Source organism: Prionailurus bengalensis, chromosome D2, assembly GCF_016509475.1.
Source record: "Prionailurus bengalensis isolate Pbe53 chromosome D2, Fcat_Pben_1.1_paternal_pri, whole genome shotgun sequence".
Classification (NCBI taxonomy): Eukaryota; Metazoa; Chordata; class Mammalia; order Carnivora; family Felidae; genus Prionailurus; species Prionailurus bengalensis.
In genome coordinates, this window is record NC_057351.1 from 56,763,072 (window position 1) to 56,776,807 (window position 13,736).

General features: G+C 39.6%; 1 protein-coding gene across 3 annotated transcripts in view; it reads left to right on the forward strand.

The window, feature by feature from the left end:
- The first annotated feature begins 633 nt into the window (after positions 1-633).
- Positions 634-13,736, forward strand: part of R3HCC1L (R3H domain and coiled-coil containing 1 like) — a 94,903-nt gene continuing 81,800 nt past the window's right edge. The window contains exon 1 of one of the 3 annotated variants that reach the window (XM_043597196.1): positions 634-731. The gene's annotated coding sequence lies outside the window, so the exon portion shown is untranslated. The other 2 variants (XM_043597195.1, XM_043597197.1) reach the window with 2 other exon arrangements.

The window sequence follows — 13,736 nt, forward strand, 5'->3', positions numbered from 1 at the left end:
TTGCTACATTTGAGATGCCTGTGGGACGTGGATGAGAAGGGGTTGTTTATGACGTTGGGAAGCTCAGGTTTCTCGGCCCGCACCTTTCACTTCATTGCCAGGAACTCTGGAGAACACTACTAATAGTTAAGAGATGGGTTAGAAAAAGAATTCTTGAAGGAGACTGAGAAGGATGGCGTGAGAGGAAGAAAGAAAATCCAGAGAGTGACATAGAAAATAAATGATAAAGAATGTCCAACAGCCTCAAATGGCGTCTAAAGGTTAAGTTAGAAGACCCGGAAATTCCTCACGTGAGTTTGGCAATTAAGATAATGATGGCCACATTGCCATTTTCTTCGGGAGCAGAACCTGCAGGGCAGAGCACGAAGGAGGAAGTGGAGACGATGGATTATATTGCCTTTTTCAAAAAAACTTGGCCGTTAACGGAAAAGGCGGGATGGTGTAAGAGCGGGACGGGAGGACGTCTTAGCACGTTTATAGCTAAAGCGAAGCCAAGAGGGTCGAGCAGACGGAAGCGCAAACCCCTTCTCGCCCTTGCAGCTCTGCCAGCCCTCCCCCCACGTGACCGGGAGGCAGCCTGCGCAGCCCCGGCCTGGAGGGACTACAGCCCCCAGAAGGCCCCGCGGCGCGGCTGGGGGGAGGAGTCGAGGCCTGGCGCGCGCCCCAGCGGCGCGAGCGGAAGAGCAAGAGCTTCGAGGAGGTGGCGGAAGCGGAGAGCGACGGCACGCCCGGTAACGAGTAGCCCCACGTCCCTGTCCTTTCCTGCCTCTACACCCTTAGCTGGGGCTGGTCGCTCCACTTCTCCCCACACACTTTGGACAAGACTTCCTTTCTCTTTTTGTTAGTTACCGGTATTTTTTCCCCTCACGTGACTCACGGGGCGGGTCTCCGTCTGGGGCGGAGGTTACTGGGAAGCTGCCGCCCTTCGACCCCTGCGGGCCCTGGGTTGCAGGGATCCTCCCGAGGCCCTTTTGCTGTCCTAGAGGCTGAGCGCCCGCTTTGGGGCCTCTTCCCAAATACTCTCTGCGGAGAGGACATTCCTTTCCCGGGTTTCAACAGGTACTGAGCGGGTCCGTGGCGATCCCCCCAGGGGTCAACGGGGCTGTGGGCCTCAGAGGCCGCCCCGAGAAGACCCCGGGGCTGCTGGCGATTTCCGGGCTGCGAGCATTTTGAGGGAGTCCGCTCGGCTGTCCAGGAGCCCCGGGCTATGGGCATGAGCTGGGAGTGAGCTGTCCGAAGGGGAGGATGTACTTCCTGGTTTGTTGGGCGGCCCTCGGAAACCCCGAAGTCCGATTATTAAAAGTTTTCTTTACTCAATAAAGCCGCCTCTCAGAGTTGAGAAAGGAAAGAAGCACAGGGTTTGGAGACTAATGTCCTGAGACGAGTCTCAGGTCTGTCACTTGCTGGACTTGTGATCTTTTGTAACCCGTTTTCCGCAGCCTCGGTTTCTAGATCTGAAAAATGGGGCTACTAGTCTTTGGCCTGCCTGCCTTCAGTGTTGTGGGCGTCAGCGGATAATATGTGATACGTGGGAGAAAGCATGTATCAGATATAACTTTATCCTCCTGTCTCCAGTCTAGGTCAGTTGAATTTTAAAACCACGTTCATGTCTTTGAAACTCGATTATAAACATGACCATGCTCTTTGTGAAAAGCAAATGATTTAATAAATAAGGGGAAGTGACTTTGGAAACGAATACAAGCCATGCAAACGTTAAGCCATGTACCTCTTGAAGAGGTGACTTGAAGGCCCTGTCACCTGTGGAGTCCGTTTTAAACTTCATCTGCAAATTAAGGTCTCCCAGAGTTAGGACACTTCCCTACCCCCAACACACTCGCCTGTCAACCCATTTTGCTCAGTTATAACCTTCCTTCACCACAAAAGTACAAGGATCTCAGCACTTTCTGTTCATCAGTTGTGCTAAACTGATGCCTGTCTCCAGCAGGTCTCGTATTTTTTTACCCCCTTTAAGATACTTCTGGTGCTAAGTCTAGCTCTAATTCTAACACAGTTCCACTGACCTTGTGTGCACAGTAGCTGAAATACTGGGGTCATCTTCATCTGTCCTAGGTATGTATGCTAGAAGTCTGTTTCCTCATAGTTAGAATTCAGAATATAAATAGCCCATATTCCAGTGTTCTGGCAGTTAAGATCTGAGACTCTAAGCAGGTAGCTTTTTTGTCTTATTTTTCCCCTTGTAGAGAATGGGATTTTACAATCAATATAAGGGTTCGGAGGTGTAGTAATAAGGTAATCCTAACTTATATTTATACTGATACCATCGGTTGGAAAATGCTTAAATGTGGTTCAAAAAAACAGGATGGCGGTACAGTGAATTAGTCCAATGTACAAAGTTGAACACATTGCGTTCAAATCCTGGTGTTGTGACTTACTTTATGACTTTTGGCAAATTAGTTGACTCCCCTGAGCCTGATTACTAGTTTCTAGGATAGAGACAATAACATTTATCTTGCAAGGTGTTCATAAGGATTAAATGAGATGTTAATATAAGAAACTCAGTAGTGCATAGAGTAAGTGCTCATTGCTTTGTTGCTATTGTAATTGTTGACTATGATGATCAAAAAATGATAATTTAGATAATGTATTTTCTTGAGATTCTTTTTTTTCCCCAAAATACTGTAAATAGAAGTTCTCATTCTGCAGTGTGTTTCTTAGCAATTGTATTTTATATAAAGATTATATTAGGCTATTTTTCACTTTTAGAGGTTTCTAAAATGCTATTGTGAAAAGATTGTTGTTTGGGATGTGCTTTGGTGCTTCATTTGTAACCTGCAGTAAGGATGCTGTTTTCTGTCTGCACATTGTAGCTTGTAGTAGAACAATTATCTGTGTTTATGACTTAGTTATTGACTATTGACTAGGACATAGTTTTATAGAGCCATTTTTTGGTCCTTCCCCTCATTGCTGCCTTTTTTTTTTTTTTCTTTTTTTTTTTTCTTTTTTAAGTCAGACTGTTTGACTCTTAAAGTTAGTTAGCTTAGTGGGTAGGTTCCAGAGAGCTTGGTGACCTCATTTTTTATTAAGGTAAAACTCTTGGTGACATTGGTGTACACATTTGCAAGGAGTGAGAGTTGAGAGGAACCAAGAAGGATAGTCTAATAGAGAAAATTGATCTGTTGGTCAAAGCAAAATCTTAGGGTTAAGAATTGAAGTATTTATTTTTATTTCCTACAAATGAGTTTTGACTACAAGATACCTGCAGACTCAGATTTTTAGGAAATGTTTCCTTTACTCTGTTTTAATGTGGTATCCTCTGGCTCTGCCCTGGTAATTTCATTCTTACAGTTATGAATCTGCAAGATAACTATTTTTTCACTATAGACTTTTATACAAAGCTATGATAATAGTCATTTCCATTAAAAATTACTTTGTATGCTATAATGTATTATTTTTTCCTTTGTCTTAAATGCTTGTGTTCTTAAAGAACAAGAATCTTTGCTGTTTTGCTTAAAGAAGTTTTGGAAGGTAAACTCATTCTCAGCTTTAGCATCTAAGTGTACGTAGTGGATATGCTCAGTAATGACTGTGAATAGTTCTGAGTAAGTTCTGATTGTCGTATGTCCCTAAGGCATGCTGTTGAGAAACTATATGGTATTGTGGAAATAACCTAAGCTTTGGAGTCAAATCAAAGTTTGAATTCAGGCTCCACCACTTAATAGGTTATGACTTCGGTTCATATTATCATTCTGAGTTCATTTTCTTATCATCTGTAAAACAGGGATGATAATAACCAATCTTGCATGACTGAAAAGATTAGAGATTTTTTGAACTAGGCACATACTAACCAGGCTTAGCAAAAGGTAGATTATGTTAGCATTACTTTAAAAAATTTTATTATTATATTTTTATGATAATCACTGATTTTGGTCAAACATTTATAATTCATTCCTCTAATACTTCACATGATTAGTGTATTTTGTTTTGTTTTGTTTCTGTTAGCCAAGGTTAAGGTTGTTGACTGTAACCATCAACCCATGAAACACAGCAAAGCTAATTGGCCAAGATTTTCCAATCTGTGACCCTGTCCTCATTAGCTCCGTAGACTAACCATTCACAAAATAGCTCACCAGAATGAATGATAAAACTGGTATATTGTCGATTCAGTACTTATGTACTCATTAGACATAATAGAATTAAGTGAACTAGTGCCAGAATAAAAGTATAGATTTTTAAATTTTTTTTTTTTCAATGTTTGTTTATTTTGGGACAGAGAGAGACAGAGCATGAACGGGGGAGGGGCAGAGAGAGAGGGAGACACAGAATCGGAAGCAGGCTCCAGGCTCCGAGCCATCAGCCCAGAGCCTGACGCGGGGCTCGAACTCACGGACCGCGAGATCGTGACCTGGCTGAAGTCGGACGCTTAACCGACTGCGCCACCCAGGCGCCCCTTTTTTTTTTTTTTTTTAATTTTTTTTTTTTTCAATGTTTATTTATTTTGGGACAGAGAGAGACAGAGCATGAACGGGGGAGGGGCAGAGAGAGAGGGAGACACAGAATCGGAAGCAGGCTCCAGGCTCCGAGCCATCAGCCCAGAGCCTGACGTAAAAGTATAGATTTTTAATGATAAACCTGTATAAATATAAGACTAGCCCTCACACTCTGTATAAAATTGGGGACCTACAGGGTGATCTTTGACAGTCATTAACCTGAGTTAGAATTTAGACATTTCTTCTTTGTTGAACTGTATTTGTTGCAGACTTCCCACTTATAGAAGTGGAAAGAAATGGAACTAGGCTATTGGTAGCTTGAAAGAGAACCCTACTTCTCTGCCACCCATCAGAAAATGTGCTCTTAGCTAGTGGAGAAAACATTTAGAGTTCCTTGGTGATGAGCCCAGCAGGATGGATGAAGTCTGGGTAAGTCATAAGAGTTTATTGAATTACGGGAAAATTCCAGTTGACAGAGCTTTAGATAGAAGAGAAGTTATAGGGTGTTGTTCAGCAAGCTGTAAGCCTGCATTTGAAGAGGGTTTTCTACTCTCTCAATAAAACATAGACCAGTTGCTTCCAGTCTGTGGTGTGCATTTTTCACTTGTCTCATGCTAGCTTTCTATATAGCTTTCCATTCTTCAGATTCACTCTTCAGTTTTATTAACATTTGTTGTCCCTCTTATATCTTTTTTTTTTTTTTTAATGTCAAACATGGTTGTTTCCAGACTAGGGATAAAAATAGAGAAGCACTGTTGGAAACAGCAGGTCTGGTGTCTAGTATTGTGAGATTCCCAAATAACACTGTTAACCTGTTAATATGATGGTATAGATTTCTGACAGCTGACCATTTTACTTGATACAGAGGCAAAAACAGAGGCAAAAGGTATGTGGCACTCCTTAATAGGAGATTTGCTTCTTAGGAAAGAATACATGTAGTGTTAATACTGGCTTGCAGTTGGGCTGTTTCAAGTTTTTTTTTTTTTTTTTTGCCATGGAATACCAGAAGAGTATTAAAGAAGAGAAGCACTTGGATATAAATCCTAAACTCTCAAATTTATATCAGTAGTCCAGTATGTGTTTTCTTATCATCTATAAAATAGGGATAATAATACCATTCCTGCTAGTTTACCAAGATTAGAGGGAAAAGGTGACAGAAATGTCTTGGAAATGGGGTAGGTAGCTGTGGGGAAGAAACTGACCAAAAGGCAGAGTCCATGAGAGTAACACAAACACCTATCCACGCACACACAGACATACGCACTGGAGGGAAACAGAAAGAAGAACACACACAATAGGCAGAGAATGAGGGTCATCTAGAGACGGGAAGTCAGAAACACTGAGAGAGACAGTCTGAGGCAGAGTTAGAAAGAAGAGTAATCAGAGATGTAGAGAGAAGGGCCACCTTAGAAATGATAGGTGCAGAGAGGGAGACAGAATGCCGGAGGGATCTGGGAGGGCATGACCAGGAGATGGAGAGCTTATTGAGGTAGTTGTTTTCTGTTACCTGAGGAGACCTTCTAAATATTTGTAATTAGCAAGGAAAGGGAAGAAAAGTAGATACTAACAGCAAACAAGTAACATGTTTATGCAGTTTTTATTCTACTGAAAATTCTCCTTAAATTCTAAATTTATTTTGTATATTTGGTATGCTGACACCAGAATAGCTTCTGTTACAGATCTATTAACCTCTTGTTTGACTCTCTTCATAGTGTATTTTAAACACATTTTAAAAAAATTAAATAAAACTATTGTTTTCTTTTGGAGTGCCTGGGTGGCTCAGTCAGTTAAGCATCCAACTCTTGGGGCACCTGGGTGGCTCAGTTGGTTAAGCGGCCGACTTCGGCTCAGGTCATGATCTCGCGGTCCGTGAGTTCGAGCCCCGCGTCGGGCTCTGTGCTGACAGCTCAGAGTCAGGAGCCCATTTCAGATTCTGTGTCTCCCTCTCTCTCTGACCCTCCCCCGTTCATGCTCTGTCTCTCCCTGTCTCAAAAATAAATAAATGTTGGGGCGCCTGGGTGGCGCAGTCGGTTAAGTGTCCGACTTCAGCTCAGGTCACGATCTTGCGGTCCGTGAGTTCGAGCCCCGCGTCAGGCTCTGGGCTGATGGCTCAGAGCCTGGAGCCTGCTTCCAATTCTGTGTCTCCTTCTCTCTCTGCCCCTCCCCCCTTCATGCTCTGTCTCTCTCTGTCTCAAAAATAAATAAACGTTAAAAAAAAAAAATTAAAAAAAATAAATAAATGTTAAAAAAATTAAAAAAAAAAAAAAAAGCATTCAACTCTTGATTTTGGCCCAGGTCATAATCTCATGGTTTGTGATATCAAGCCCCACATTGGGCTCCGTGTGCTGTCAGCACAGAGCCTGCTTGAGATTCTCTCTCTCTCCATCCCTCCCCTGCTCATGCTGCTCTTTCTCTCTCTCTCTCAAAATAAATAAAAAACATTTTTTTCCAAGGCACCTGGGTGGCTCAGTCTGTTAAGCTTCTGACTTGGGCTGAGGTTATGATCTCAGAGTTCCTGAGTTCAAACCCCACGTCGGGCTCTGTGCTGACAGCTCAGAGCCTGGAGCCTGCTTCAGATTCTGTGTCACCCTCTCTCCCTGCTCCTCCCCTGCTCAGGCTGTGTCTCCCAGAAAAATAAACATTAAAAAAATTAAAAATTTTTTAAATGTTTTTTTTAATTCAAAAAAATTTTTTTAATGTTTATTTTTGAGAGAGAGAGAAATAGACTGAGTGCAAAGCAGGTGAGGGGCAGAGAGAGAGAGGGAGACATAGAATCCGAAGCAGCCTGTAGGCTCTGAGCTGTCAGCACAGAGCTGGTCTGGGGACTGGAACTCGCGAACCCGGAGATCATGACCAGAGCCCAAGTCGGATGCTTAACTGACTGAGCCACCCAGGTGCCCCCCCCCCCCAATTTTTTTTCTTAATAAATCTGGTACATGGTTGCTGTCGAAAACTTGGGAAATAAAGAATTAAAACAAAAAACAGCCTCATAATATAAGCACATAACGAAGGCCACATTTTTCACATTTTTTTAGTCTTTTTTTCTAGGCATCTGCAAAGCTCTTCTACTTTCCTAAAGAAATCAAAAAGCTTTTTATGAGTCCAGATGATTTTATAAATTAACTGTGGTGGAATTAACTTTATGTACCAGTTTTGGCACTTAAATACTTCTGTAAACTATTTGTATACTTGTTTTTATTTCCTCCCATTCTAGATTAGATTAATAGCTATATGTTATTTACCTTTGTGTTTTAAACATCTAGCAAAGTGTTCTACATGTATCAGGTACTCAGAATATATTTGACATGAATTGTTGAGTTCCCAAGTGGAAACTGTCTTATTTAAATAGGTCTGTCCAATTTCTCATTGGCAGATTAGACCTTCAGTGTTGAGAAAGCTTGATATTAGAGTGTGTGCACGTACGTGTATAGCTTTCATATGAATGGAACTAGTTCCTACTGAACTAGGAAAGGGCGCTTTTTCTGGTTAGCTTTTTGTGTAGCAAGCCACTCCAAAACTTAGCGGTGTAAAATACCCATTTTATTATGCTGTGGATTTTGTCTGAATTCAGACAAGGTAGTGAGGAGATGGCTTACCTGACCTTTAGGTGGAAAGACTTATAATTAAAAGCTGGTGGTGACCTGCCGGCTCCTGGAGGTGTCAGCATTCATGTCTGGGGGCTAATGTGGCTGTCCCACAGAACACCTGGCTACAGTTTCTCCACATAGACCAGTGGAGCTTCTTGAGAGCAAGGTGGTGACTGTTTCCTAAGAATGAGAATCCTAAAAGAACCACGCGGAAACTGTATTGCCTTTTGGGACCTACTCGTGGAAGTTACATAGTGACATAAACTTGCCAGAGTCAAAAATAGCAGTTACACTGAACCCACTTCTCACGGGAGAAGTGTCAAAGTCACATTGTAAGAAAGGCTGGGGACAGGAGATAGGTGCCATCTTTGGGAAAGACAGTCTGTCACAAGCAATTGAACTGAAAAATAGTAAGTTACAAATGAGTTAATACAATTATCACATTTTGAATTTCAGTTCATAAATTTCCTGTTGAGTCTTAGTAAGGATTTCCCCCACTGTTGATAGCATTTTTATTCATTTATTTTAAATACTTATACTAAACTTGTAAAAACTTTTAAACTCAGAGCTATTTTAAGTTACTTTTTTGGCTTTTGAAATCTGAACAAGATCTTACTTCTTTTTTTAACCCAGTTTGCAAGTTGGTCAGTATCTGTATTTGGGCTTTTTCACATCCCTTTTTAAATTTCAAGTATTGTTTTGTAAATAATATGGTACATGTTCACTGTTGAATATGTGGAATATCAGGAAAGAAATAAAATCCATGCATAATTCCACCTCTTAGATGTAACCAGTTTCAGGTCCATAATTTCTTATCCATGTTTCCTAAATTCAAACTGTTACGAGAATGGGAAGTCTTTAAGAAGTTTGTGGCAAACTGTGTTGGCAGCAAAATTCAGTCTGCACTGATGTCAGGCTACTTGTAGTCTTTATTTTACATAGTATAGTGATTTATACTTTTCCCATAGAAGTATTAATGTGTTTAATTAGAGTTTTGCCCGAAGCCCTAGTTGGAATATTTTGTAACATATGGAATGTGTACCATATTAACCTTTGTAAAATATAAAAAAAGTTCGTGAATTGTGAAGCCTCTCTGGCCCCAGGTGTTTTGGGTAAGGGATGTTGGACTGGAATTAAAAAAACTAGTGCCAGGAAAAGTTGAATTTATAGCCTATTTAGTGGTCCTAAGTTTTTTTATCCTATGAATCTTTTCAGAACTTTTGTGCTTTCATTTCACATTTTCATTTTAGGAGACTACCCAGAAGGAAAATTAGTAGTCTTGATTTGTTTATGTGGTGTGTTATTCTCTACAGCTATCCCAAATAACAGTTTCAATCTCAGTGTGACCATCTTTCAATACATTCAGAATTTCCAGTGACCTTTTAGGCCTCTTGACTGACTCTTCTAGTGTAAGAACCAATGATTTATTAAGTACTGGAGTCAACAAGCCCCAGGAGCCACGTAGCTCTTGGTTTCTGCGACCATTGTTGTTAATGTGACGTTGCTTTTCTTTCACTTATTGCTGTAGTGTTTCTTTTTTGTACTGTGCTTCTTGTTTATTTCCTTGGGTAGCCTGAAACTTTTCTTTGCTTCTGACACTTGAGTTCAATGTCAAGGAATTTATCTTTGACTTCATAATGTCATATAGTTTTAATTTTTAAGTATTTCTTATTATAAATTCAATATGTGCTCATTATAGAGGATTTGGAAAATATATCCATATTTTACCATCTGGAAGTAACTATTAACATTTAAGATTATTTCCTTCCTATGTATGCCTATTAATGTAATACAGATGCACTTAAATTGGGATCTCTTGCTATTGTATATAAATTTTGTATCCTGATTTTTTTTAGAGAAAGGTAACATGTTTATGAGTAGTGTCTGGCAGTTTCTGGAACTAGCATGAATTATATTCTGGGCAGTGATCTTTAAATTTGTATTCACTTTGAGTGGGAACCTAGGAAATGGGTTCAAATTCTGGCTTTCCCATTGCCAATCTGAATACCAGGGCGAGTATTTCCCTGAATACCAGGGAAAGTCGTATGATAAAAACAGTGAGAATGGTTGTCCTGGCAGCTTTGTGGGCTAACCTCTAGTTGAGAGTGGCTGGGGAGTATTTCAATACGGCAGTAGTGGGGTAATGTGGAAACAGAAAACATGATAGCTCTCATGGAGGAAGAACAGTAAATATGGGGTTGGAAAAGCTGAAAGAATCAGAATATCTCAAAGTTTTGAGCCTGACCTAGCAGGTATATTGTAGTGTCATTGATAGTGACATTGGGAAAAGAGCTCAGATAGGCCTAGGGAGAAAGATAATGAGTTCAAGTGCTAATGTAAATTTTAGGTTTTAGATCATTTGAGTGCTAGTTAAAAAAAATCTGGTGCTTTAAAACTAAAGAATGTACAAATGAAAGGTCTCACTTTTAAAGTATTTGTTTTTGAGGCCATACATTTATTTTAGCAAATAAGTATTCTTTGGAATTTGTCTTTTGAAACTGCTTTCAGAAATAGTAGAGTCAATACAAGAAAACCAGTCTCATTGCTTGATGATCATATCCTTTGTTTTCAAGAGAGTATTTTCTAGCTTGATCACTCATCTTAATTACTTATTTCTAAGTGATATTTGACAGTTTCTAAAAATGATTCTGCAGAGGCATAAAACTTATTACCATGGTGGATATTTAAATGACTGTCATGTAGTTGCTGAAGCCAACTTAAAAAGTCTTAAGCTGTGATAGCATCCTAAGAATAAAGTACTAGTGTACATTGGTTAGGAGGCTGGGTTCTAGACAGCCTAGGTTTGAATGATCTCTTTGATACACTAGTTATATGTTTTGAGCAAGTTACTTAACATGTCTGGGTCTCAGTTTCCTCATTTTTAAAATGGATATGGCACAATACTTCCTGCTTCATAGGATTGTTGTGAGGATTAGCTCTTAGAACTGTGCCTAATAAATATTAAGAGCTCAGTAAATATTAGCTATTTATTACCCTCACAATAACTACTGCTATTGCTACCACCACTACTTTATTTAATGTGTGCGTTTTAAAAATCACTTGTATTCCTGTTTAATTATGTCACATACAAGTGGAATGATAGGCAGCTGGAGATAAAACTAGAGCTCAAAGATCTGACACATAGAGATGTTATTTTAGAATGCTGGCCTAGAACCCAGTGGGAGAAGAGTGGAAAAGACCAACAATAGAGTATTGAGGAATACTCACAATAAAGGAGCAGCAGGAGAATGTTTAGAGAAACAAAACAAGGAGTGTGCCTTAGCATAGCGGTTATACTAATTAGGATTAGATTTGGTTGCAACCAAATAGCAGAGATTTAAACATCATAGAAGTGTATTTCGCTCAACGTCAGGAATTCCCAAAGTAGTCTAGGACTGGTATGGTCTGTCTGTCATGGTGTCATGTTGTTGCACTTCTCTGCATGGATTCTGTTCTTTTCTGAAGTCACTTTATAGTCTAAGATAGTTACTGGAGCTCCAGCTGTTTCATTCACATTCCATCCATCAGAAAGGAGGAAGAAAAGAACACATCTCCTTCCCTTTAAGGATACTTACTGAAAGTTACACGTATCACTTTTGCTCATATTCTATTGGTGAAAATTAGTCACATAGCGACACCTTTCTGCTGGAGAGATGGGTAAATGTAGACTATTCTGAGTGGTCAGTGCCTGGGAATAAAGAACAGGAACAATCAGGATAATCCAAGTGTGGCTAGATGAAGAATACAAGGTAGACAACAGAATTAATTGTCTTTAGGACAGTTTGTCATTATTGGTAATCCTTGATAGAGTTTCTGTACTTATACAAATTATGAATATAAAACCACTCTTGTCAGATTGCGTTAACAGTACTTTGTTTTTAGGGTATAATCCTTTACAAATCCTTGTTTGTTTTTTTTTAAGTTTATTTATTTTGAGAGAGAGCATGCACTCATGCCAGAGTGGGGGATGGGGGCAGGGGGGGGGGAGAGAGAGAGAGAGAGAGAGAGAGAGAGAGAGAAAGAAAGAAAGAAAGAGAGACAGAATCAAAAAGAGAGACAGAATCAAAAGCAGGCTCCAGGTTCACTGTGGAGCTTGATCTCACCACTGTGAGAACACAGCCTGAGCCGAAATCAAGGGTTGGACACTTAACTGACTGAGCCACCCGGGTGCCCCACAGATCCTTGTTTAATTAGGATTATCAGTCTCTCATAAGGAAAAAATTATGTGTATGTACGTATGTGTATGCTTGTGTGTGTACAAACATACGTATACATAATGTGTGTGTTTTATGTATCTCCTCAACATTGGCATTGGCTGAAATTACTCCACGTTGCCACAGTGTGCCGTAAAATGATGGCAAATAAGCCTCTGATACCTCTCTTTTGTTGTCTTTAGCCCCTAATTTTACTTAGCTTTCCATCCACTCTCCAATTTGGTTGTTTTGGGCAATGTTTTAATTCGTCTCTGTCCTTTTATGTTACTACTCTCTCTCTCACTGCTGTTAATCGTACTTCCCCAAATAGATAAATGAGCAAATTTAATTAAATGTGTTATTTGCACTCTCCTGATCGTTAATGAATTTGTAAGTAAGATCAGACCTACAATCTTCCTGGTATTACAATTACTGAATTTTGTCCACTCAGGTGGTAATTATTTGCCTTAAAATTTTTTTATTTTTAAAGCTTCTGTATTTTGTATGTTTGTGTTCTTTCAGTACTAGGAAAAAATGTGAAGGTCTCCCAACAAAAAGGGAGACCTTTTTCCTTAGGATTTTTTTTTTTTTTTTTTTTTTTTTACTCCTTTCAATTGAAAGTATTTTATTTATATATTTTTTTAAATGATGAACAATACATTTAAGATAAGAAATTCGTCAGTTGCTGTTTTTTGTATTCTATCAACAGACATATAGTTTAAAATAGACAAGCTTTAAAAGTCAAATAGTAAAAACTGAATTTATAACAAAATATAGTGAATCCCCATGCTTTCTAGTTTCTTCCCTAAAGGTAACCACTTTCAGCTCTTCTTCTGGCATTTATGTATCCATATTTCCAAATAATATATGTGTAGTGCTGTCTTTTGATTCACCAATTTTTTCATTATATGTTAAGTTTCTATTAAGATAGAGAAAGTTTTACTGTTCTTTTTTAAAAAAATATTTTAATGTTTATTTTTGAGAGAGAGAGGGAGGGAGGGAGGCAGAGTATGAGTGGGGAGGGGCAGAGAAAGAGGGAGACACAGAATCCGAAGCAGGCTCCAGGCTCTGAGCTGTCAGTACAGAGCCTGATGCAGGACTCGAACCCATGAACTGCGAGATCATGACCTAAGCTAAAGTCGCTGTTTAAGTGACTGAGACACCCACATGCCTCTGTACTGTTTTTCAACCACCATCACCACTGCTATTCCTTCTCTACCTTCCCAATTTAGTTATATTACAATATCTGGTTAAATGAAATAGTTAATCTTATGTTTACGTTACTGTGCCTGTGCAAATTTTATTTGCTGATAGTGTCTTGAAATAGTAGCCTCTCAGTGCAGTTTTCCATAAGGTCAGTCACAGTAATGTGTTAGTTCTAATCTTCTTCCTTTTTTGGCAACTTCTCTTCTAGAGACCTTCATTGTCCTCCTATCTACACCTACTATCTGGGCCTGCTTCACAGCTCATTTCTGGGGAAGATTTCCCTTTGTTATTCTTAGACTTTT